The sequence below is a fragment of the Sinohyriopsis cumingii genome, chromosome 1 (genome assembly GCF_028554795.1).
Source record: "Sinohyriopsis cumingii isolate HCF-2022 chromosome 1, ASM2855479v2, whole genome shotgun sequence".
Taxonomy (NCBI): domain Eukaryota; kingdom Metazoa; phylum Mollusca; class Bivalvia; order Unionida; family Unionidae; genus Sinohyriopsis; species Sinohyriopsis cumingii.
The window spans coordinates 137,629,357-137,655,170 of record NC_142961.1 but is presented as its reverse complement, the minus strand read 5'-3'; positions in this window follow the sequence as shown (position 1 = coordinate 137,655,170).

Genomic DNA, 25,814 nt, shown 5'->3' with positions numbered 1-25,814 from the left:
GCCCTTCAGTCATAATGGCTATTTGTCTGGCCTACCATTGTATTTCAGCTAATGCCATGCAGCGGAAGGTGAAACTCGAGCAATGCCAAAGATATATACACATTTATTATGTCCTCTAATGCTGTACTGTTTCATATGTACAGTTCACATATCCGTCAATTCATCTTAATATACGTGCATATGTGCCTGCTAGTCATGTATTTAATAATGATCGGTTATCCGCTTATGAAATCCGACTAGACCGAGCAGTGTGTGCTCTGTAAAATTTGCAATTTTTCATTTTGGTGTCACCCCTCTGAGATGGTGTCACCCGGTGCAATCCGCACCCCCGCACCCCCCCCCCCCCAGCGACGCCACTGTGCATATTGTTTGAATTAGTAGTTTTCAGTTCACATTCTACATGTCCATCATTCCATATATTTCATTATGTAAATTAAACTCTGTACCGCAACATTAAAGTCTATATACAGATGCAGTGCTTGGGTGAAGACTGCTTCTTCAGCTGGTGCCCAACGTTGCGTGCAAACACGGGAACAACGATTGTGATCGCGTACACTGTTCTTTGGCTTTGTTTCACCCGGCTGTACAGAATGGGTCAGACCAGAACAAAATATTTTCAGGTCGGTAGCCAGCAAAGTTGTTCAGTTTTGCTTGGCTACGCCTTACCGTGTGAATTACCCTGAAAGGAACTCCATTTTGCTAGAACATAACTGGGAATTCATATTTACAAGTTTTTATGACGATTCTGTCCATTCTTGCCATAATACGAATTGTCATTCAAAAAATACTATTTTCGACTCCAAACCTATCTATAGGGTAGTGTTTTGAAAAACGCGATTTTTGACTCCCACACCTCTTAACAGGTCGTGTTTTCGAAAACATGAACTTTAATTATCTTAGATAAAATATATAAATCTTTCCTGAAAACACATACACGCCGGTAACTTGTATAAGTAGTATACATTGTGCTTAATGGAAAACTATCACCTTGGGGCAGTTTATACAGTTGATCGTCATAAAAGTGATTAAAATGTAAGTCGGTCGAAGATAAACAATGACCTTTACATTACACAGACTACTTAACTGAATCCTTGTAGGTGAACCCATAGGTAAAGTACATGACATGAAACAATCAAATTCGTTTGAAGTTGAGATAGGGATTCGTGTTGAAGGAAAAAAGCTGTTACTCTTCCTCGCCTTTAATAACAATGCTTGAGTCACCTTATTAAAAATGTATGAGTATTTCTAGATCAGCGGCTATGTTTTCTTGAAATTCGGATTTTACGGTAGTTGGAATGGTATGTATGGTATGATTCATTTTTGACAGCTATTACGACTCTAGATCTCAAAGTATGCAATGAAAGACGCGAAACGAAGAATTTAAGTAAAATCAACAAGCAATTTATTTCTTTACAATACAGATTGAAAATTCAGTAGACACAGTATTACGAATTTAATCCCAAATAGTCCTAAATATCTAATCAAACGTCCAAAAATATAGAATGTTCAGATTGAATTTCAATAGTTTTGAATGTATTTAAGTATCACAATGATGAAGTCGAGAATATCTTTGAATGAGTTCACAATAATCCCAAAGAAGTGTATATCCAAGTCAATGAGCACTTAGTAATTCAAATGAATAACTTTTTAAAAAATCTTCTCTAATTATATCTGATAGCAACTTTAAATTCTAATAGCAGATTTAAAATATGAATGAATTATTTGTTTACCAAGTCCCTATTTATATACATTTTCACATGACCTAGATGTGATTCAACGGAAGATTCCACTCATATTGTAAGTAAGACAGGAGCCAATAATATTCTAAACTTAGATTCCATGTAAAGACTTTATTTACAACTTACACTCATGGAAAAAATTTAGCTATGTAAATATGATGTCTATATTATCTAAAACTTAGAGTCATGGACAGAAGTAAAGCACATTCTTACCGGTAAATATACACAATAAAGCAAAATGTTGAAAATCAATAATATCATATTTAATTGCCCAAGATTCCAATCTTTGATTTAATATGCAGACAAAAACGTTTCCCATACAGCAAAGGAGTGTTATAATTAGTTGAATCGGCTGGATCACTTTTTCAAACACTGGTGTAATAAAACCCTTGCTCCAGTTCAAAGGATAAATACCGATACTAGATATTAAATTAAACGTTTCAGCATGCAATTTAATAAAAGTGAAAATGTCTCCACCTGGCGCTTTATTGCTTTTTAAAATTTATTTATTTACTTTAAATTCACAGTCGAACGCTCTTCGTTTGTAAATGGAGCATCTGGTCCTGCATATATCGATCGGTTCGCTTACATTATCGGCTATACATTCATCTTGTCATCTTGTATGTTCATAATATGCTCTAATTGACCTGCATTATTTTTCGATGTTGCATGTGTCTTAAAATGTTCATCAAAATCACATCAATCATTCGAATAATTGTTAAAACGTTCGAACTTTTAGAAACATTCCATTTTCGTAAATCTACAATGTTTGTCCTTTTCGTAAATTATACCATGTTTGCCCTTTTCGTAAATCATGCAGTGTTTCGTAAATCACGCTATGTTCGCCTTTTTCGTAAATCATACAATGATTGCCCTTTTCGTAAATCATACAATGTTTGCCCTTTTCGTAAATCATACAATGTTTGCCCTTTTCGTAAATCATACAATGTTTCGTAAATCATACAATGCTTCGTAAATCATACATTGTTTCGTAAATCATGCAATGTTTGTCCTTTTGCTCTATATTGTAGAATAAGTTACGTGTTCGGCAGAATTTTTTTAATTCTTATTTCTTCATGATGTAATTCTTCTATTTACATCTGGTTTTGCAAGATTTATAATCAATCAAAGCGATTTCATATAGTATTCCTCTCTTTCTCTACATTCACAATAATCCAATGAGCATTTTCTTTAATAAGAACATTAAATTTCCCATCCTGACAATGTAACATTTTTTTAAATATCGATTTTTGGTAGTAAAGACAATCAGTATTACAGCTCTTTCATGGATGAAGTACGTACCTTTTGAGGCTCACGGGAAGAGCTCTATAAACAGAGAGCAAGGAATCATTGTGAGCAACGATATATAATTTACCTCTTACATATAATTACCGTTTTGACCCCCAGTTCATGATAAATAATATACTTTGCTATTTCCAGCGTTACTTTAAGTTCCTGTCCTTACAAATAACAAACTTACAAGTAACATTATACTCATCTCAGTAAATTATCTTGTAGACTCAGCTTGCTAAGGAATCCATGACAAAGTCAAGATTATAAACAAGTTACCTAGTTAGTGGTACAATCGTAACGCAGAATTTACATTGTGTATTGAACCCTTAAAATGTACTGACTCTTTCATCGAAACGAAAATCTTTGTGTATACCACTTTACAAAATTTATATGCAAGATTCATGAAAACAATTTAATTCCAAATACTCCCAGTACACTGAAATCTGCATTGCTGAGATTGTTAACTTGATAATCCATTTTATTGCACCATATTTTAAAATTAGAAATCAAATTGAGAAGCATGAATCAGGTGTTTCCCATCGTTGTTATTTTCCTCACCATATGTCACATAATTACAAAACAAATAATAAAATGGAAGAGTAAGTTGTCCTTGGTTTTCGTCTTTATTAAATTCTCCTTGAATATGGGGGAAATTTAACAAATATATATTGTTTCTCAAAAGAACATTGTGTACATCCATAATGTACCCATCAATTTATTATAATATGTTTATTTTACTGTAGACAGTTTATTACAATGTATTTACTATATTGTAGGTACTTTAATACAATGTATTTATTATACTGAAGACAGATTATTACAATGTATTAATTATATTGTCGACAGTTTCATACAATGTATTTATTATATTGTAGGCAGTTTATTACAATGCATTTATTATATTGTAGACATATTATTACAATGTATTAATTATATTGTAGACAGTTATATACAATGTATTTGTTATATTGTAGGCACTTCAATACGATGTATTTATTATATTGGAGACATATTATTACAATGTATTTATTATATTGTAGACAGATTCTTACAATGTATTAATTATATTGTAGACAGTTTCATACAATGTATTTGTTATATTGTAGGCACTTCAATACAATGTATTTATTATATTGTAGACATATTATTACAATGTATATATTATATTGTAGACAAATTATTACAATGTATTAATTATATTGTAGACAGTTTCATACAACGTATTTGTTATATTGTAGGCACTTCAATACAATGTGTTTATTATATTGTAGACATATTATTACAATGTATATATTATATTGTAGGCACTTCAATACAATGTATATATTATATTGTAGAGAGATTATTACAACGTATTTATTATATTGTAGAGAGATTATTATAACGTATTTATTATATTGTAGACAGATTATTACAACGTATTTATTATATTGTAGAGAGATTATTACAACATATTTATTATATTGTAGAGAGATTATTACAACGTATTTATTATATTGTAGAGAGATTATTACAACGTATTTATTATATTGTAGAGAGATTATTACAACGTATTTATTATATTGTAGACATATTATTACAACGTATTTATTATATTGTAGACAGATTATTACAACGTATTTATTATATTGGAGACGATTTAATGCAATGTATTGATTATATTGTGTACCCAGTTTTATACCAATGTTTTTTTTTTTTAAATTGCTTTAAGTTTGTGAATGTTTAAGATGATAAAACATCAAAGTCTTGTGGTTACAGTTAACCTCAACCTTTAAAAAGCTCAGGTACGTCTCTAACCTAAGAACTGATTCATCCATTGTGCCTTTGTTCTTTTGTTCAGTTGACCTGGGGGATTTCATTTGTGTGTCAAGAGAGAACGGGATGGTATCTGCTATCTAGAGTTTCCAGTCGCTTGTGTTGTATAACTAACCAATCAAATATCCGTATTAGCGACTATGTAAAGTTATTGTGGATGTTACAAAATGGCAAATAAAATAATGTTAGTTAAATATAAAGTAAATTCTTGTAATCTAAAGCAATGGTTCAGAACATTTTTGCATGTGCAACCTACTTCCGGATATGTATGGCTGACATATCGCCTGTAGCAACAAGTAAGATCACATGCGATGATCTGAGAACCCGTCATCTAGATGAACATGTCATTTTTGCATCAGAGCGTGGCCACTATCCATATGGAAAAAACCTAAATATACCTTTCTCAGTCATATAAATATTAATTTTTCAAGCATATCAAACGTTGTTTTGCACAAAACAATATGCATTCCGTTATTATTATTATTAGTGCTTATGTATTAATACATGACGACCACAATAAAACGAAATTCATCTTTTTATATCTACCATATGTCTCATCCCGCATATTTCGCACTTCGTGACTACCGGTTTCTATTCTGAGCGAACATGCAGACACACGTAATTTAGTTAGATCATGAACTGTGGTATATTCTTTACAATTTAAAGTACATTCCAAATAACTTTAATTTTTTAAAGTCGCGTTTAATTTCCCTATTACATTTTTGTTTTTGATTTCCACATAAATCAGGTGTCCAATTCTGTTTAAACATCAAATCTTTCATAATTTTTAACTTCATAATATCATCGTACCATTTCTAGACCTTTCTAATATCATCGTACCATTTCTAGACCTTTCTAATATCATCGTACCATTTCTAGACCTTTCTAATATCATCGTACCATTTCTAGACCTTTCTAATATCATCGTACCATTTCTAGACCTTTCTAATATCATCGTACCATTTCTAGACCTATCTAATATCATCGTACCATTTCTAGACCTTTCTAATATCATCGTACCATTTCTAGACCTTTCTAATATCATCGTACCATTTCTAGACCTTTCTAACGTAAACGAGCTCACTTTTTATTTTGTTTTGGAGGTATAAACCTTAAGATACGTTCTTCATTTTTAGCTTACTGAGATTATGTTGTTTTTTTCAAACCATCGGGAAATAAGTATCTTATTATCAACAAATAAAAGAAGCAATATATTGGTGTAGTCTATTAACATCCCAGGGATGGATGGGGGGGGGTACGGGAATTGATGCCACCCTTAAAATTCATAAAATTGAACGCACGTTAACCGATACGATTCCAAGGATACATTTTCTTTGCAATTAGATGGTTAAAAGTATTCCCTGCAAGTGCTTACAATACAGGTGCTGGGGGGGGGGGGACGCCAATTGGATCCCACCATAAATTCAATCTCACAGACCACTCATCTACTTGTTTACGCACCCACCCCCGATAGTTTTGGATCCGCCCCTGCAACCCTGCAATCCAAATTCGATTTTTTTCTTGTAAAGGGGTTTTGTTTTTGATTGACTGATTATTGACAAGTTCAATTTTTCAGGTAAAAACCGAGGAAGCTGACCCGGACTGGCCTTGACGGGTATCAAACCTAAGACATTTAGATTACGAGTCTGATGTTCTACTATCTGAGTTACTGCGGCTCTTTCCTCTACGCCCTCTAAAAAGAAAGCAGTAATGGTGACACTACCTCTCCTTGCTTGGTACCCCATGAACTCTGTTAAAAAATAAAGATGGTAAGCACAATTTTACAAAGGATTAGAGACACTGCATTTCAAGGTTAGTCAGAGCATGTTGCTAATTTCTCGAAATGTGACTACTATCGTCAGTATAAATCCCTAGTACGATGTGAGAAATACCTCTGTTATACTCTGTATGGTATTTGTGATACTTTGCATGTGTACGGCTTTTGCCATACTCTGTACGTGTATGGGGGCCCCGAGTGGCCGAGTGGTCTAAAGCGCTCTCCGTTACGGATCATTGCCATCTCACCTCTGTCTACGTGGGTTCGAGTCTCGGATTCAGACAATGTGGGTATGTGAGAAAGCTTGCCAGTAGCTTCTCGTGGGTCGGTGGTTCTTTCCGGGGTTTTCCCGATTTCTTCCTCCGCCATTAATACTGGCCGCCATGCATAGCCTATCGTGTGCTGAAAAATGGCGTTAAACCCTTCAACAACAACAAATGTACGTGTATGGTATCTGTTTTAATCTGTATATGTATGGTATTTGTTATACTTTGCATGTGTACGGCATTTGCCATACTCTGTACGTGTATGGTATTTGTTATACTCTGTATATGTGTGGTATTTGTTTTACTCTGTATATGTGTGGTATTTGTTATACTCTGTATATGTATGGTATTTTGTATACTCTGCATGTGTGGTATATTTATATGCTCTCTGAGATAATATTAATCAACAATATACTTGCGTGTATGACCTAAAGAAAGATGGCATAAATTATAATATGTTACAGTCATTGACCTAAGAAATAAATTCTTCCTTTCATTTCATCTAGTCCTTTAAACTGCGATAAATTCTCCCGTATCATGCCTAATTCATTATGGCTAGGGCCTTTTCTGCCATATGGCATCCTTGTGCCTAATTCATTATGGCAAGGACCTTTTCTTCAATATGGCATCTTTGTACCTAATTCATTATGGCTAGGGCCTTTTCTGCAATATGGCATCCTTGTGCCTAATTCATTATGGCTAGGGCCTTTTCTGCAATATGGCATCCTTGTGCTACCATACAATAACCTTGACAGTAAACACAGAAATGAAAATCGTTTTGGGCAGTCAAAGGTATCAAAGTCACGGTACAGTAATCATACCAATCCGATTCCGATACCGAACCATGCCGAATGATCAGCAAATTTGTGCTGTTAATTGTCATGTTGCAAGCCGTCACTTCCTAAAACATTTTGGCGCATTTAACCATACCTCAAACCAAAAGGTCAAGGACTTTTTTAAAACATAAGAACCATACTGTCTTAGATAAAGCAATTTAAACAAGTCCTTTGACCACGTGATGCAAACTAGAATGGTTTGAAGAAAACAGGAATCGTTTAATGACAATCCATTTCATGCAGGAGTATATTCCATTACGTTGCACATTTGGTATGATGAGAAATAAAACCATACACAGCGCAGAGATTATATGACAGAATAATTAAGTATTATGAAAGCATGACATGCAGTATAATTCATCGATCAATAAAACCATCCCTCTTCTTCCATGGCCGTATCGTCAAAATGGGACTGCGCCCAGTAGCCCGTTCAAAGGAAAACACAACTAACCTGTGGAAGCTCTATAGGACACACGGTACAAATTATATGGAAAAATGGGAACCAGTCTGGAAATGGGTGAAGATAAAATAGAATATGTACGGCTTTGGCTGGCCTGGATACTTGATAACGAAAGATGTATTAGTGTAAAACGAATATTTTGAGAGCTTATCCTAGTTTTAACTGAAAAAGAGACATTCTTTAACTGATGGAATTTCAGTCCTTTAAGAGACTTAGTTTTGGAACACTCACTGCTCAAATTATCACCTGACTCTTTGGTGCAAACTTGAAAGCACGTGTTTCAGGCACACACAGGTCCAGATGATGCCGCGGCTCATATGGTTATTCTGCATTCAAACTTCCGGCTTGTTAGCTGACAAAGATAAAAGCTAAAATATAAGTATCACTGGGCCGCACACAGTTGACTCTAGGTACTCCAATACGAACTGAATTGAGTCTCTTGTTTTGTTTTTGTTTCTTTCGGTTACCACCACGGTCCCATTTCGCTGGTAATAATGGTCGTGTAACGTTAATGCTAGCCAGAGTCAGGCGTGTCAGTGTTATTTATTCGTACCTTAATGCTGGCCAGAAAAAGGCGCGTCGTTTATTCCAACATTAATGCTGGCCAGAATCAGGTGGTGTTCGTGACCGTTCACACTACGTGCAGCTGCAAAATGATATCTCTCCAAAACTTCCTGATCGATGCATTGCAGACACATTAACATTGAAGAAACTTTCTCAACACAAAGACTCCCTGGTTTAAATAATTCAGCAATCTGTGTTAAATGTCTGAAATTTCATATCTGTAATTAATACATATTACAACAGCTGCTCGTCAACTGTATACATTGAAATATGTCCATAATTTATTGCATTCTTTAATTTCCTTTTCCCAATATAATAAAACTAGCTTGCTGTCAAACATATACAATATCAGGGTGTGATTTTGAGATAGCTAGAAATATTGCGACGTATAGCTATTTGATGTTTACAATGTTGAAGAGGTGGATAATTAATTCATTCCTATGTTCTTGTTTTAGAATCAGTCTGCATATGTATTTAAATGTTGTGTTTATACATATGTTTGAGAGTAATCATTTCTTTGGAATATTCATTGGAATTACAAAGTGCTCATCGACTCTACACTAAAACAACACCTCGGACTTATTGTGAATTCATTCAAAAGAGTTTAGGACAATAGCATTGTGATACATCGAGCCTGTTGGTACATCAGAGCATTGAGAACCATGAATTAATTTTGAACACTATTCTTTTTGATATGTGATATAACTTTTTATAATTATTTTTGGATTTAATTCAAAATACTGTAAATTCCTCTTACATTTTCATGTTATAACTTATATTACGATTATATGGTCTTAACAAATTTAATAGAAAATAGTGAGAAGTAACACGTTCTTGTACAAGTCATCAAATAATTTATTTCCCATGAATACAAAGTGAAAATTAAAATAAAGAACTTACAGTATTTGCGAATTAAATCCCAAATACCCCTAGAATTAGAGACACAAGTCCTAGTGATTAAGGTTTTGATAAAACTTCATTGGCAATTCAATAATAAATTCAACGCTGGAAGTGCTGATGTGTGGTTGTAGTGACCCTTGTAGTGATTATGTGCCAACGGTCTTTTGTTGTATCGTGATAATACAATCCAATAATATATCCTTATTTGAAATTTCACTATAAATTCAAGTCTCTGGTTCCAATAGTGTTATTTTTGAAGAGCACTTTATATTTCCAGTGAATAACTAATCTGAAGAAATAATGCCAAGCCCAAATGAATTGCTGGACACAACAACAATACAACTGATTCTCCTAGGATCTTATAGCACGACTAATTAATTTCTAGAAAAACAAGATTATCTCCTCCTCTAACTGACCTCAGGTCACAATTAGCATCTCATAAAAACACAAACAAACTATTACCTAATGGGAAGTTTCCTGTTGAAAGGCTCCAAATATTTACAAATAAATTTTTAATTTTAATCAGAAGTATGTTACTCAAATCATAATATAAAATGTAGTTAACAACAGGTAGGCCCGGCATTTCATGGGGAGTTTCCAATGTTCTAGATTCAGATTGAGATAAACATATTAACGAAACCAATATCAATGATTCAGGTCAGGTAGAAAATTAACTTGATTTTGGACAAAGTCAAGTCCAAAATACAATTACCCATAGCATTTAATGGAATAAGAGATAAGATAAAAAATCTAACTAAATATACATAACTCTATAAAATTAAATTTTTGATAAATGTTTTAAAAAAAACCTTGTTAGTCTTCCTTCGTTCTGTTAATTAGTTTAGGACCAAAGAGTCGTAACCCTATGACATTTGGAGACACCTAGTTCATGACAATGTCATTTTGAGACACCTTGTGCAAGGTTACGTGAGTTTGAGACACCTAGCACAAGGTTATGTCATTTTGAGACACCTAGACCAAGGCTATGTCATTCTGAGACAACTAGCTCAAGGCTATATCATTCTAAAACGCTTATCATGCTCTAACACTAAATTATGTCCGTTTTGTGTTCATTCACCCGATGTTGTATTCATGGCTTTTTATAATAAATTTAAATTTATGATTGCATTCAGAAATGTTTTTGTTGATATTTCCAAACTTAATATGGCGATGTTCTCATGTTTTCGAAATAACTCAGTCGTGTTTCATTGTGGCACATTTAAATCAACTAGATGAATTATTGCTTATGTATCACGTGTCAAACACGTGTTTTCATTAAATATATGTTTGGACAAAACTACTTTTCTTAATGCACATTTCAAAAGTGCTATGATATGAAACCTTCATTCGCCTGCCGAAGTGTTTGACTGGAGGTAAACGTCACAAAAGAACATTAATATATTAGGATTAATCAGTTATTGGCACCTACATGCAAGCCCTGGACAAAAACGATCCGATGAACTTAATTCATTAATGTAGTCCTAATTTTCTAGACTGTCTTTTGAGTCATTTTTGAAAAGCGACTGTAAACAGATTTATTACCAGTAACACTGGTATGATCGGTCTGGATTTTTCTCGTCTTGACGTGAGCAATTGTGACATTAGCTGTACTTATATTAGCTTGAAATTACACGCGACGTTTGATAAAATGTGTTTTTCATTTTATTAGTTGTTTATGCACGAGTTTGTAAATGTTCCTCCATTTTGTAATGGATCAAATAGGGATCGTCGTAAAATCCATGTATGACGTCACCATTAAGCGTGTGTTTAGAGGTAATATATGGTACCAATGTATTACCAAATGAAGCGCGTCTCGCTATATGCAAGTAAAATGGCATTACAAATGATAAGTGACTGCCTGTACTGTATAAACGCAAATTAAGATTAGTAATATTTGCCATATTCGTTTGTTTGTTTATTGTCATGCATATTTTGTGAATAATAATACTTTCTCAGTGCCTTTTGTCATTTTGTTCTAAAGTATATAATAATAATAATAATAATAATAATAATAATAATAATAATAATAATAATAATAATTATTATTATTATTATTATTATTATTATTATTATTATCATTATATTAATATTATTAATATTATTAATATTATATTATTATTATTATTATTATTATTATTATTATTATTATTATTAAGCAGTGTCATTAAATAATGTGATAGTGATAACATTCTAATAAATGTATTATACACGATTATGTGCATCCGGAGTCTTCTTTAATCTCTCTTCTAGTTTACCAGTATCAATACTTTTAATAAAATCCGTTTTTTTTATTTTCTTGCCATCTCATTTTGTTGTTGTAGGGTTTAACGCCATGTTTAGCACAAGATAGGCTATACATGGCGGATATTATTAATAGTGGAGGAAGAACCCAGGATAACCCCGGATAGAACCACCGACCCACGAGAAGCTACTGGCAAGCTTTCTCACATACCCACATAGGCCGAACCCGAGACTCGAACCAACGCAGACAATTTGCTTAGATTTTGTGGCAGAAACTATAACTAGTAAACTCACAAGGAGTGACAATGTCAGTCAAGTTCATGTATTCAGAAATTATTATTATATTTGTTAGAGTTGATAGAAACAACTGAAGTATAAATAGTATTCCATTTGGTATAATATGATTATTTTTTATATACATGTCTGTATTTGTACAGTGGTATTATTTTCCTGTTCTGGTGTTACTCGAATCTTAGGCAACTTACATTCATCGAGATTTGTTGAGGTATTATTAAAAAAGAACAAACAACTTAACTTAATCGCCCAAAAATCGACGAGTTTGAGAAGGAACGTTCATCAAATAATTATTGAAACGTATTCATTTCATCTTTAGTATAGAATCGTCAATCTGATGGAAAAACATAGAAAACTCCAAATAAATGTAATCGTCAGTTTCAGAACCAGTTTTATCGACTTTAAACCAAAGAATGCAGTCAGACTGAATGATAGTTACAGAAGGAGAGATATAATTAGTTTTGACAACATGTCAGTCAGTCGTCAAATATTGTGTAAGCCAATAGCTTACTGTCCTTCTGCCAACCCTACGTGACCTCGCCAAATGACGTCACTGCGACCATCGCTATAAGGAAAACGATCATACACGGTTTGTTAAGTGCAAAATATTCGTTTGGTCACTCCAGACGGACTTTAAGCTCTTGTGCTCCCCTATCCTTACCATAACCCACCCTTTAAACCCCGTAACCCTTACCCTCCCCATCCCTTTGAGCCACAGTAAATGTTTTCACATAGTAAATTGCGTGTGCTGCATCTAAACTTTACCGCAGGTGACTGTCTGTGAGAATAAATCACTTTTTTAATATCAATTTGGACGCTATCTTAAACGGCTGAACACTGTAGAACTCAGACAAATTCCTTCATGACGTTACATCTTCAAACACGAGATACGAACTGAGACTTTGTTTGAGTGTGCCATAAAGGATGCAAAACAGTCCCTCTCCTTAGTGGCATGACCCTATTTAGCATGACATGAATTGCAAATAATTGTTTCCAATTATTGACAAGAATAAATATAGATCATAGCTTATATTAAATTAATTAATGCTGATTGAATGTATGACAAATATAGTTGGGGGATTATTCATAGCCAAATTTAATGGAAAATCTCCACAATTTGAGAATCACTTACATTATCATGACCATGTATGCAATCATTAAGTTGAAGTCCCCTTAATCCCCGTTTGCTTGCTGTGTTCCAAATTATGTCAGTCTGACTTCCAGTTAGTTATGGCATTCTTATTAATTGTGATATGGAGTTATTCAAATGATCATTACAAAGATCCGAATTAAAATTACATTTTATATTTTTCATCCCACAGTAAACTATGAAATATTTTTCGATCTCCATAGGAAAACTTCATATGAAAGGTTAACATTATCTTGTCTTGTATAAAACGGATCGGTATTATCAGTAACGTCAACAACAACATTTTCCTTAGGTTCACAATGTAATGTTTGTACATTTCGATACATTTATGATTTTTGCAACATATTTCTATGGATTCACATCTAAATTCTTTATATAAAGTAAATATCTAGGTCCATCTATGTGATCTAGTAATTATTCTAACAGACTCTATTTCAAATACTTTCTAAGAAATCACATTCATATTTAGAACAAGTAGCTCAAATTACACGGTAACATTTAAGCAAAGGATGTACGACGCCAATGTAAATTTTATCTAATTAGTCAATGTCAGAATCGTATTTAAGTAATCTAAGAATATGTAATCTTTCTTTTGATTTTTGAATATTTCCTCATTGTGTTAACCCTTTTAGTATTGGACTGAAGAAGCCCTACATATAAATAAAAAGCTTACATTTTTAAATAAAACTTCTCGTCTACTTATCTTAAGGGTTGTATATAAATAGATTGTTTTCTTGTTAGAAGCAGTTTATATTCTAGAAGCATTCCTTTTTATACACTATTTATTCTAGAATCATTCTTATTTATACACTATTGATATGCCCAGGTAGACAGTAATTCAAAATCATCAACGATATCATCATCAACTATAATACGGAGTGATGTGTCATAAAACAATATTATATTACTGTCGGCATATGGGTGACGTGTTTATTGCATCCAAGAAATGAAAAGGGACAAAGGTCGAAACGTTACAGTTACCAATAGTTATGATTGAAGCATTAGTAAGAGAGAATGGTCTGTAATTACATGGAACATCCGGTTATTTTTTGTCCTTATAAGATGGTGTCACATTCGCTAGTTAGCAAATACATGTATAGGGATTCTTGAGTGTGAAATTACATTATTGAAAAGTAAATGTAATGTTTTAACAATAGATGGGACTTTCACAACTATCATAATAACATCCGAACCAAAACTGCCCGATACTAGCATCCAAACCAAGAATGAGTGATAATACCATCCGAACCAGGTGATTGTTTAGGGCTAAGTAGATAAGATCACGGTGAATAATGTATTAAATCTAAATTAAGATCATGGTGAATACTTTATGCAATCTAAATTAAGATCATGGTGAATAATGTATTAAATCTAAATTAAGATCCTGATGAATACTTTATTCAATCTAAATTAAGATCATGGTGAATAATGTATTAAATCTAAATCAAGATCATGGTGAATAATTTATTCAATCTAATTAAAATCATGGTGAATAATGTATTAAATCTAAATTAAGATCATGATGAATAATTTATGCAATCTAAATTAAGATCATGGTGAATAATGTATTAAATCTAAATTAAGATCATGGTGAATACTTTATTCAATCTAAATTAAGATCATGGTGAATAATTTATTCAATCTAATTAAAATCATGGTGAATAATGTATTAAATCTAAATTATGATCATGGTGAATAATGTCTTAAATCTAAATTAAGATAATGGTGAATAATGTATTAAACCTAAATTAAGATCATGGTGAATAATGTATCAAATATAAATTAAGATCTATGGTTTGACATTTGATCTAACAAAACTTTTTAATTCCAATGAATTATTTTATACATAAATTAAATTCGGTCAATAGCCCATCAATATTATCAATAATGTAAAGGTTATTTATGAATCCCAATCAACCATCTTTAATATCGATTCCTTCCTTCACATTTGCTTCCACACACACACACACACACACACACACATGTGTATATATATATATATATATATATATATATATATATATATATATATATATATATATATATATATATATATATATATATATATATATATATATATATATATATATATATATATATATATTGTTTAAGACACGTCTTTGAAGCGATCTAAGGATATTTTAGCCCATGGCTAGTGATGATTACTACAGTAAGGTACAAACGGCGCGTTGGAGGGGGGGGGGGCGGATGGAGTGGTTTTCCCGGACGCAAAAGGTCTCTGGACAATCATCGTCGCCCCGGGTGACATTTAAGCTTACTAAGCCTCTGGCACTGGATCACTACCAATCGAGGGCAAGCCTCATAAAATCTTGTGGTATTGGTGTTGATGGTGATAATCAATTCAGCGCAGGAGTTAAGAGTTTTGCACACTTCTTGTTGTCTCAGTGGCCACATTTGTCACATGATATTTATGATCTATTTGATTTAAAAGTCATGTAGCAGGTATATCATAATTAAGTGACAAGTAGGAGTTATCTCCAGTTTTACTATTTATAGATCAATCGATTATGTCTTCAAGATTATTACAAAATGCACTGGACAGTCTATATCATGATCCCATAGATAACAATTACATCTGTCACCATTTTCAATCCATAATTATTTCCTGGAGTTTTTGAATTCCTAACAAAGTTTTGAAGTTATATCAGGACGCTATTTGAAATATATACCTTCCCTGAAGTAAATAACTGATCTTCAGCGGTTGAATTTTGACCTCTGTTACGAATTACTGACGACAATGGAATCCCTGTACTCTCAACACATACTTTCAGCATGCCACGAACAGTCATGCAATTTTATTTTTTTTGAAGATTTAATTTCAATATTATCTAATCAAAACTGGAATTATTTCCTTTTTTATTTTTAAAAGAAGGTATCTTAGCTTTCAACTGCACGGACAAGATAAAGAGATTAGTTCGACCCTTAGTGTTGATACTATTTCTCTCTCTCTCTCTCGAGTCCTGTATGACAAGTAACACGATACGTGTGTGTGTGTGTGTGTGTGTGTGTGTGTGTGTGTGTGTGTGTGTGGTTCAGGTTTAAGAAGTTGATAAAATCCTATACTTTCTTTGGGGAGGGGGCACCAGACAGATGCCCCCATTCAATTCCCCCCCCCAAAAAAAAATTAAAGGTGTTTTATGTGTGCATGTTGCCCCCGAAGGTATGAACCTTTGTCTTATTTTAACAAAAGAATTTCGATGAAAAATTTTGTTAACTACTAACAAAATTTGTCGAGGTATTATTTTTTTTTTTAGTGTTATCTAAAGGGTTGTTCGTCCGATTGTGGACTTTGTTCCCAGTGTCGGAGTTCCTTCCCCCTTGTTTGAGATCTGTGCCAAAGATCTCCGAAGTTCCGCGTGTGCTATACGTATTTTGCTATATATTGTGTGTATGCTATAGATTTAGACGTATGGATGGCAGTCTCAGTCAAATTATATCACAGTTATCTTATCATTTAAAAATTTTTGACTTATAAATTGTCGAAAATTTTGGATAATTTATTTTTGCTTTATTTTAATTTTTCAATTTTGTAGAGAAAACGGTGTATTTCAAGGTTTATAAAAGGAAAGATCGCAATGTTTCACATGCGTGATCATAGTGTGTCGTTTTATCTTTGTATCTTAGTTGCTGAGAAGGCTAATCCCGAGTAAGGAACCGCATTTTCTTTATTCGTTTATGCATCCCTTATCTGCGGGTTTTGAGCCGTCTCATTTATCATTAAAAATATAAAAGTTCCAAAAGGGTTTTATTTTTGGGTTAGTCCCTAAAAGTTAATAAGGGTAACTCTTGGTTATTTTACTAACTTTATAGCTTGTCCCCGTATAGTTGTTCTGCTTGTGCATTTCCAAACATGTGGGGTTTTCGGACGCTCTTCCGAAGGCCCTTTTCACTTCACGTGGCGCCATGTGACAAAGCCCTTCGGCGTCTCTGTGTCATACTTCTCCCACATGGAGGTTCCCTGTATTCCTTGGGTAGAAAAGAGGACAAAGGAAAGAATGCTGAATAGGTGCTTGATTAGTATTATTTAGTGCAAACAGTTACTTATTATTACATTGCTGGTTAGATTTTATTGTTTTCTCTTAATATTCTGCAGTAGTTTGGTTTCGTATATTGATACTATGAGGTGAGAGATGAAGGCCGGGCTCCATCCAGTATTTGACGCTAATCGCCCCTAGTTGGGCGGTATACCGAGGCCCCTCCCGCATCTCCCCTCTCCCTGGCCAAGACACACAACCTTGAAAAGTAGACTTATTGTTAAAGACAGGATTCTTAGTACGGCGTAGATAATTTAAAAAAAAAAAACCCACAAAAAAACCGTTATTTAATTATTTTTATTACTTGACCACAAGATAGCATAGTAGTTGTAATGTAACCAATTATTTTTAAAACCACTTTATTTTCAAAATTTATGTCTAGATATAAAATATTGTTTCCGTGATACTTGTACTTTTTACATATTTCCATAATTAGCAGTATCCTATTTTTTTTAGAAAAAAATTTGTCGCGTTTGAGCGATCGTATGGAGTTTTGTGAAATTTGCAACTTTACATAAAGGGCATTTCGGTATTGTTCTGATCATAAGACGTCTGACAGCTTCTTCGCCTGTAAGCCAGACGTTGTGCAGATTTTAAAAAATTATGCTTTGAATTTTGACAGATCTTATTTTCTCCCAATTTTTCCAAGTTATTTCCCAGCTAACCCGCCCCCCAGTTGTCTTGTTCTACTCTACATCTTATTCTTTTCGTTACATCCTCTCTTATCCAGTCATATGTTTTTCCTGTATCCAAGGTCCATAATTCTGCTTGATCTCTATATTTTAAAAGTATTTCCTTAACATATCTGAATTTTCGTGACACTTCGTGTTTTTTCGTAATTTTATTTTTTCTGTATACCTCCAGTCGGCCCCTTATGGTGAAGCCGAACCAGTAGATATATATTGCCTCTCACAATGTCTTAGGTTCGGGTTGTACTTTTTCCAATATATTTATTATATTAGTTACTTTTAGTAGTAATAGGTTTGGCACTTTCACTGTATCTCTCAGTAGGTGGGGAGGTAGCCCGGGGTAGTTCCCTATCCAGCTGCCTATTTTCAAGATTTCGGTCTTGTCATGGTTGATTTTTTGTGCCTGATGCTTTCCCGAAATGTTCAAATTCTTTCTCTAGATGTTGATTGGATTTTGCATCTCTTATAAAGTTTGTACAGTCGTCAGCACGCTGGATCATTTTGAATTCCTATTTTAGATGTTGTATTTGGATACCTTGTATTTCTTGGTTGTTGCGTATTTTGTGACTTAGAATTTCGTTTGCTATTACGTATAATAACATTGATAGTGGGCAACCTTGCCTCACGGATCGGTGTATGTCAAATTCATTCGTGCATTTTCCATTTACCTGTACAGATGAGGTTATTCCTGTATATAGGATTTCAGTCCACTTAGGGAAATGTGATCCGAAACCAATTTTTTTAAATACTTTCTGTATATAGTTGTGTTCTAATCGGTCAAAGGCTTTTTCTTGGTCGAAGAGTACCATAGCACCCTTCGTACCTTTTTCATTAATATAGTCTATTATAGTTTTAATATTTAAAATATTATTTGGAGTGTCTCCCCCTTTTTCCCCACAGGTTTGATTTACATCAATTATTTTACTTAACCCACCCTTTACTCTATCTATTAGTATCATGCTTAACATTTTATAATCGTATTCGAAAGTGATATCGGTCTCCAATTCTTGATGTCATCTTTATCCCTTTTCCCTTTATAAATAATTGTAGTAATCCCTTCCCTCATTGGTTTATACATATGTTTTTTGCTTTAAAAATATTATTGTATAAAGCATTCAGGATCGGCCTTAGTTCACCGTGGAAATTTTGTTAGAATTCCGCGGTGAGCCCGTCTTTCCCATGTGATTTCTTTTTCGTAAGTGTTGCGATGTTTCTCGTGATTTCTTTGTCCGATCATCACACAAGTCTTTGTGTTCTGTTGATATCATTTCACACTCAGAATTTTCAATTGTATTCTGATCGATGCATTGTGAGGTATATAAACTTTATAGTAAGAGAAAATGCTATTTAAAATATCCGATTTTATGTATAGATTATATTATTTACTCTTATTTTGTCAAGGATTTTATCCCCTCCCACCTTTTCTCAATTCTTCCCGTTTATATAGACCCTGCGTTTTTTAAATATATTTCCGTGAATTTCCCCGCCCTGATAGTTCTTCCCTGGAATTCTTCTTTTTTTATTTCCTTTATTTTATTTATCAATTTTTTCTTTTCTTCTTCATTCTTTGTTTTATCGGAATTTATTTTAATTGATTCTTATCATTTTTTAATTTCTTTGCCCTTGTATTTGAATATTGTATGGCGTTTCTTTCTATTATCTTCTTTAAAATGTCCCATTCTTTTATTATATCGAGTCTCTACATTTTTTAAAGGCATCAATTTCATTTCTTATTATATTTGTAAATTCTATGTCATTTAAAATTGTATTGTTTATTTTGCACTGTCCTGGTCCCCACTTACATCTGGGTTTTTTCTTTAGTTCAACAAACACCATATTGTGATCAGATAATTTAAACTCAGCTATTTTTGCATTTTTATATATTGTTGGATTAAAATGTGTCCCATAGAATCGTTCTAGCCGGCTTGCTTGACCAAGTTTGTATTAATAGGTATATTCCCTTCTTATTTGATTCAGTTTACTATATATATAACACATTTTATGCTTGTTTATTAGGTTTATCATTTTTTTCTAAAAAGCTTATCATTTGTTGTCGAATCAGATATTCTGTCAATTTCATCTCATACCCAGTTAAAATCACCCGTATAATTAAGTTTTCTATTGAGTATTCTTGCAAATAAGTAAAAAGGTTTTCGATACAAATTTGTTTTTTGCTTCTATTTGCTGGTATATATACGTTTATTATATGCCATTTTTTATATTATAATATGTAATAGAAGCCCTTTAAAAAATACCCTCATCAAAACATTCCCAACTTATTCCTTGTTTTTTTTTATATTAAATTGTAGCTACTCCACCGCTAGTGTCCTTATTTATGTAATCGTTGCAGATAACAATTACATTTAGTTCGTCTTCTAATAAGTATTTTAGTTCTGGTGAGATTCCATTGTGCGTTTCTTGTATCAGGATCACATCAAAGTTTGTTTCTTTGATAAGTTTTTCTACTTTTGCTTTATCTATTCCGTTACTATTAAAAGTCGCGATTCGGAAGTTTACTTCTTCCATTTTTAAGGCTACACTTAACCAGGTGCCGCATCATTGTAATTTATAATATTCACATGTATGTATTGTTATCTCAAGTTTGTTGGATTTTGGATTTGAGTTTATTTATTATTTTTAATATGGATATGTGTTATTCCCAGAGCCTCTTTAGATTTGTGTACTTCCTGTTTGGTTATTTCCTCTAAGCTTGTTTTGTCTTCTGTTTTGTCATTTCCTTCTTCGGTATCTGTTTCTAAGTCAGAGTTTTGGTCCGTTTCCATATCATTGTTGTTGTCTGTCCTTGTTTCGTTTTCCGTTTCGTCCATTGGTCTATTTGTCTTTGTTGTCCTTGTCACAATTGTTGTCCTTACTGGCGGAGTTACTGTTTGTTGGTTTTTGTTTTCTCCAATGTCATCTAAGCTCAACTCTCCTTCCAGGGAGGAGCTTAATGAGGCAGTCTGGTGTTTCCTCTTTTTTTGGCCGGGGTAGACGTGACACCCATTAAGTCCATCGGACCTACTTCCTCTCTAGTTTTCTCGTTCTCTATGGGATTGTCAGCCTCAATTTGAATCAAGAAGTATGGATTTGTTGCTAGGATATTCTCCTCAAATCCACTTACTTCTGGTTAAGAGTTTTTTTCTGTTTGGAAATCATCCCACTCTAGATCTTTCCCTTTTGTAATGTCATTTGGTTGCACCTGTGCGCTGCTAACCCCCGCTGTATCAACTACTGATTGTGTCGTAATATGAGCATTTGTCCCTAGGGTTGTTGTTTGATCATCTGTAGTGGGAATTTGGGTTTTTGGATCTTTGTCAATTTCCCCCTCATTTGGTGCTAAAGTTGCTATGTGAATCAGACAGCTGTCTTAAACCTGACACTCTACCGCGCCGGTGGCCTAGTGGTTAGAGCGTCCGCCTCGGATGCGGGAGGTCGCGGGTTCGAACCCCGGCCGAGTCATACCAAAGACTTCCAAAAATGGTACTAACAGCTGCCTCGCTTGGCGCTCAGCATTAAGAGGTTAGTGTTAGGACTGATCGGCCTGGTGTCAGGATAACGTGATTGGGTGAGAGACATCATGATACATGTCTGCGGCATGATGCCCCAGTGCTAGACATCACTACAAACTGTCACAATGCAGACATCGTCGCGATGGGACTGAAAAATTGTTAAAGCTACGTTAAAAATCTTAATCACTCACTCATTCACTCATTAAACCTGACAGTGACGACTTGTACCGCTTCACTAATTTACCCTATAAACATGTTTATCCGATATACTAGGCTTATTATCGTACCTGTTCGCACCGGAACGTGACACAAATACGTGCCACACCTGACCCAAGTACCCGATTTAAAGTTATTAGTCAAATCATTTGTATACAAAAAAAAGCGAGAATCCATGCTACCATTTCCATCACAAAACGTATCACTAACATAGCGGCATAAGCAACAGCAAATAGTTTATTGTCCAAAGTCACGAATATGTCCTTGGATTTTGCTTGTGTATGAACAATATGTGCTGTAGCATTGGAGTTGGTTATTCTATGTTCGCTTTGCTACATTATGAATTTACTTTTTCTGCCTGTCTGCTGGTCCTGTTATGTTTGGGCGTTTATGTCAGTTTTCCGGTACTATATGGGTGAATCTTACTTCCACGAAAATATTTCATGTTTATTGCTGTTACAAGTGACGGGTGATACCGCGACAGCCCATGGTGCCTTGAAATTCGGGTTGGGGGAGGTGGTCTCTCAGTCTCAAAGAGTATATGCCTTTTCTGATTGGAGATGCAGAATGCGACGCTCCTCAGGGGCGCCATTTCTTTCAGCGCAAACTTGCGACAGCTCTGGCGCTGATATTAGAAATCTCGCCCGTTTGATAATCCATATTTTTTGTCCGCTTAGTACTGTTAATATCATATTGTCTTGAGTATCGTGTCATTCGTATGCGGATGCGTCCTCTGCCAAATGCAAATCACTTTGACATATTTTTCAAGCTTCATCTACCTATTTGTTTATGTTCGTTTCAAATGGAATATTGTACTTGGGTTGCACTGCAATACAAAAACAACTTGGCTAAAAAGTTTTGCTCTGGGAGCAAGTTGCCTACCCCTCTTTTGAGCTTACCACCACCCAAATCCACCCCGACTAGGTCAATATTTAAAATAGAATAAAATACACACTGAGCGAGTGAGTTTTACGAGAAAGTAAAAACTGGTCTCCATTTTTAACGGTTAATGTAACGTCCGGCATTGTAAACGATTGTTTAATTTTCCACTGCCTTATGAGATCAAAGACAACGAATAATAACACATTCGAAACAAGATGCTGTTGGGAAATAATTTTGATGCAAAGTCTTAACAGGTCGTTTACACACTTCTTTTTTAAAAAAAAGTACCGGTGAAAAAGCGAATGAGTAGACGAATGCCACACGAGTTCGGCGATTTGAGGATGTTTCTATATTATAATTACCTCCGATAGCTGATTAAACATCATTGGTTATATGTCTGGTCCCACAAAATGTTAAGTCCAGTCCTCCTGATGGTATGCAATCAGCAATGTTCAAAGTTTACATTATTATCATTATTGCGATTGGTATAATGAAAATTATTACGTTATTGCAATTGGTAAAATGGAAATTATTACATTATTGCAATTGGTAAAATGGAAATTATTACATCATTGTAATCGGTAAAATGGAAATTATTACGTTATTGCAATTGGTAAAATGGAAATTATTACATTATTCAAATTTTTCCTAAACACTTACAGTCCTTTCATGTTGTATGTGAAACAAAAAGAGACCCAACGTTTTCCCAAAAATTGAATACTCAGAGTGAACCTGAACATTCTGACTATATGATATTCCAGAAATATAAAAAATATAGATTGTATTTCTACAGTATAATTATCAAGGTTCCTGATATGGCATGCTTCGGAATTGCATGTTGCTACCATAAGATCCAACAAACTCAGTTAAAATGCAAAATCTGTTAAACATTTTCTGAAAAAATGTGGTAAGTCTTACCCACTATCACTTTAAAGTATTTTCAGTATGTAACCGCTCCAACGGCCTAGTGATTAGAGCGTCCGCCTCGGATGCTGAAGCTCGTTGGTTTGAACCACGGCCGAGTCATACCAAAGACTTACAAAAATGGTACTAACAGCTGCCTCGCTTGGCGTTCAGCATTAAGATGTTAGCATTAGGACTGGTCGGCCTGGTGTCAGGATATGGGGACTGGGTGGGACATCATGCTACATGTCTGTGGCATAATGCCCCAGTGCTAGACATCACTATAAACTGCCATGCTGCAGACATCGTTGCGATATGACTTAAAAATTTGTTAAAGCTACGTTAAAAATCCAAGTCACACACACACTCTCTTTTTAGTATGCCAAGATTAACAAATGATACCGATTATATATTTTCCATTTAGATGATATCTTCCTCTCAATCATTAATAACATTTGATCAAATAGCGTAATTATTCCAAAAGATTGTAAGCACCGTATCCGCCATACCCAGCACTATACTAATTTATCAATTGAAAAATTAATTTCGTAATGACGCATTTTGACGCAAACTCCTTTCTGCGCAATAACAACTTTGACGCTTTTATTGACAACTCCGATTAATATATCCAGTGCTTTGAAGCTAAAGTCTGTACACCCATAATTATCACTTATGCGGTTGAGAGAATGAACATAGAAAGTAAATATGAAGCAATTCGTTAGTTTAATTGCAGGATTAAAGGATTAAAGTCTGTTAGACCCGTCAGTAAAGGGATCAACAATTCCTTGGGTTATATAAGTACTAACCCATCACGATGTTGTCAGGATGATTATAAAGTTTTCATTACGACTGAGATGTAATGAACCCTCTTAAAAAGTACGGTTGCTTTCTTTCTAGACTAAATTTCTTTCATGTTTTTGCATATGGTACAGCAGATAATGTGGAGTTTCCGTTTGTTAATACTCGTGGCTGATGAAGATACCTTGCTTAGAAAGTGTTTCAGCCCACAATCAAAATCTAAATGTGATAGTTTCAATTATTTATAGCCTGTACAGCTTGAAATTGATGAATAAAATTACGGACCTGGAGACAGACAGACAGACAGACAGACAGACAGAGAGGGAGAGACAGATAGACAGACAGACAAAAGGAGAATAATGGTATAGTAGTTCTTTAAATATTATAATATGAATCCATTGTCCATCCTTTTTATTTTTATTTTGGAGGGTGGTCTCACCTGTTTGATCTTTGCAGACCAGTTAGGGAGGCCCTCCTGTCCTACATGTTAATGGTTGCTATATTGTACGTGTTGTTATAAAGTATGATTTGTTTTATTATACAGGTTTGGGAAAGTGTTATTAATTTTTCAATAAATTTTTTATTATTGTTTATATTTTTTGTTTGTTGATTATATTTGCATTCATTTTACTTATTATTCTTTTTATAGTTTTTTTTTAAATAATTTTTTTCACTATTTTTTAAAATATTTTTTTATAGTTTTTTTTATTCGAAACATTCATCAGTGTCTACCAGGTATTCTTCTGCCATTCTCGCTTCTTTTTTTTGCCGTCTTCTTTTTTCGCTTCTCCTTTCTCTGTTTGATTCTCGAGTTTCTGTGTTTGTTGTTTATTGTTACTGATTTTTGTATATATTTTCCGGTACTTTGCTCGCCTCTTGCAGTGCTCTCTTGTGTCTTCCTCCCTCCAGTGTTAATTGTCCATGCAAGTTATCCTCTACCAATAAATGTTATATGGAGTTAACACTAAATCAAAAGAAGAAAAAACCACAAATAAAATAAAATACGGATTTCATTGAGAACGTGAAGGCTACTGATAAATAAAGGTGTGACCTGCTGTAACAGATGGTTAGTCATATCGCGATTGTAAAGCATACGAATTCACGTAATTGCCGCCCTTGTCAAGCATATAAATTGGAGTAATTGATTTAGCTTTTATGTTTGTCAAAAAAGTATAATTGTACTAAAGCACCTAGCCCTGTCGTAAGTAGCGGAAAAGGAAAATGTCAACGGCATTAAAAGCTTTAATTGTTTATCATTAAACGACTGGAAATATTACAGAGACAAGAATCAAGAGTACACGTAAAATAAAAGGAATTGTTTACTCAAGTAAAACTACCAGTGGACTGCAACAGAGGGTTGAGTAATCAAATATTAGCACGCCTTTTTATTGTTCTTTGTATGTTTTTTTTTCTTTCATCTTTATGTG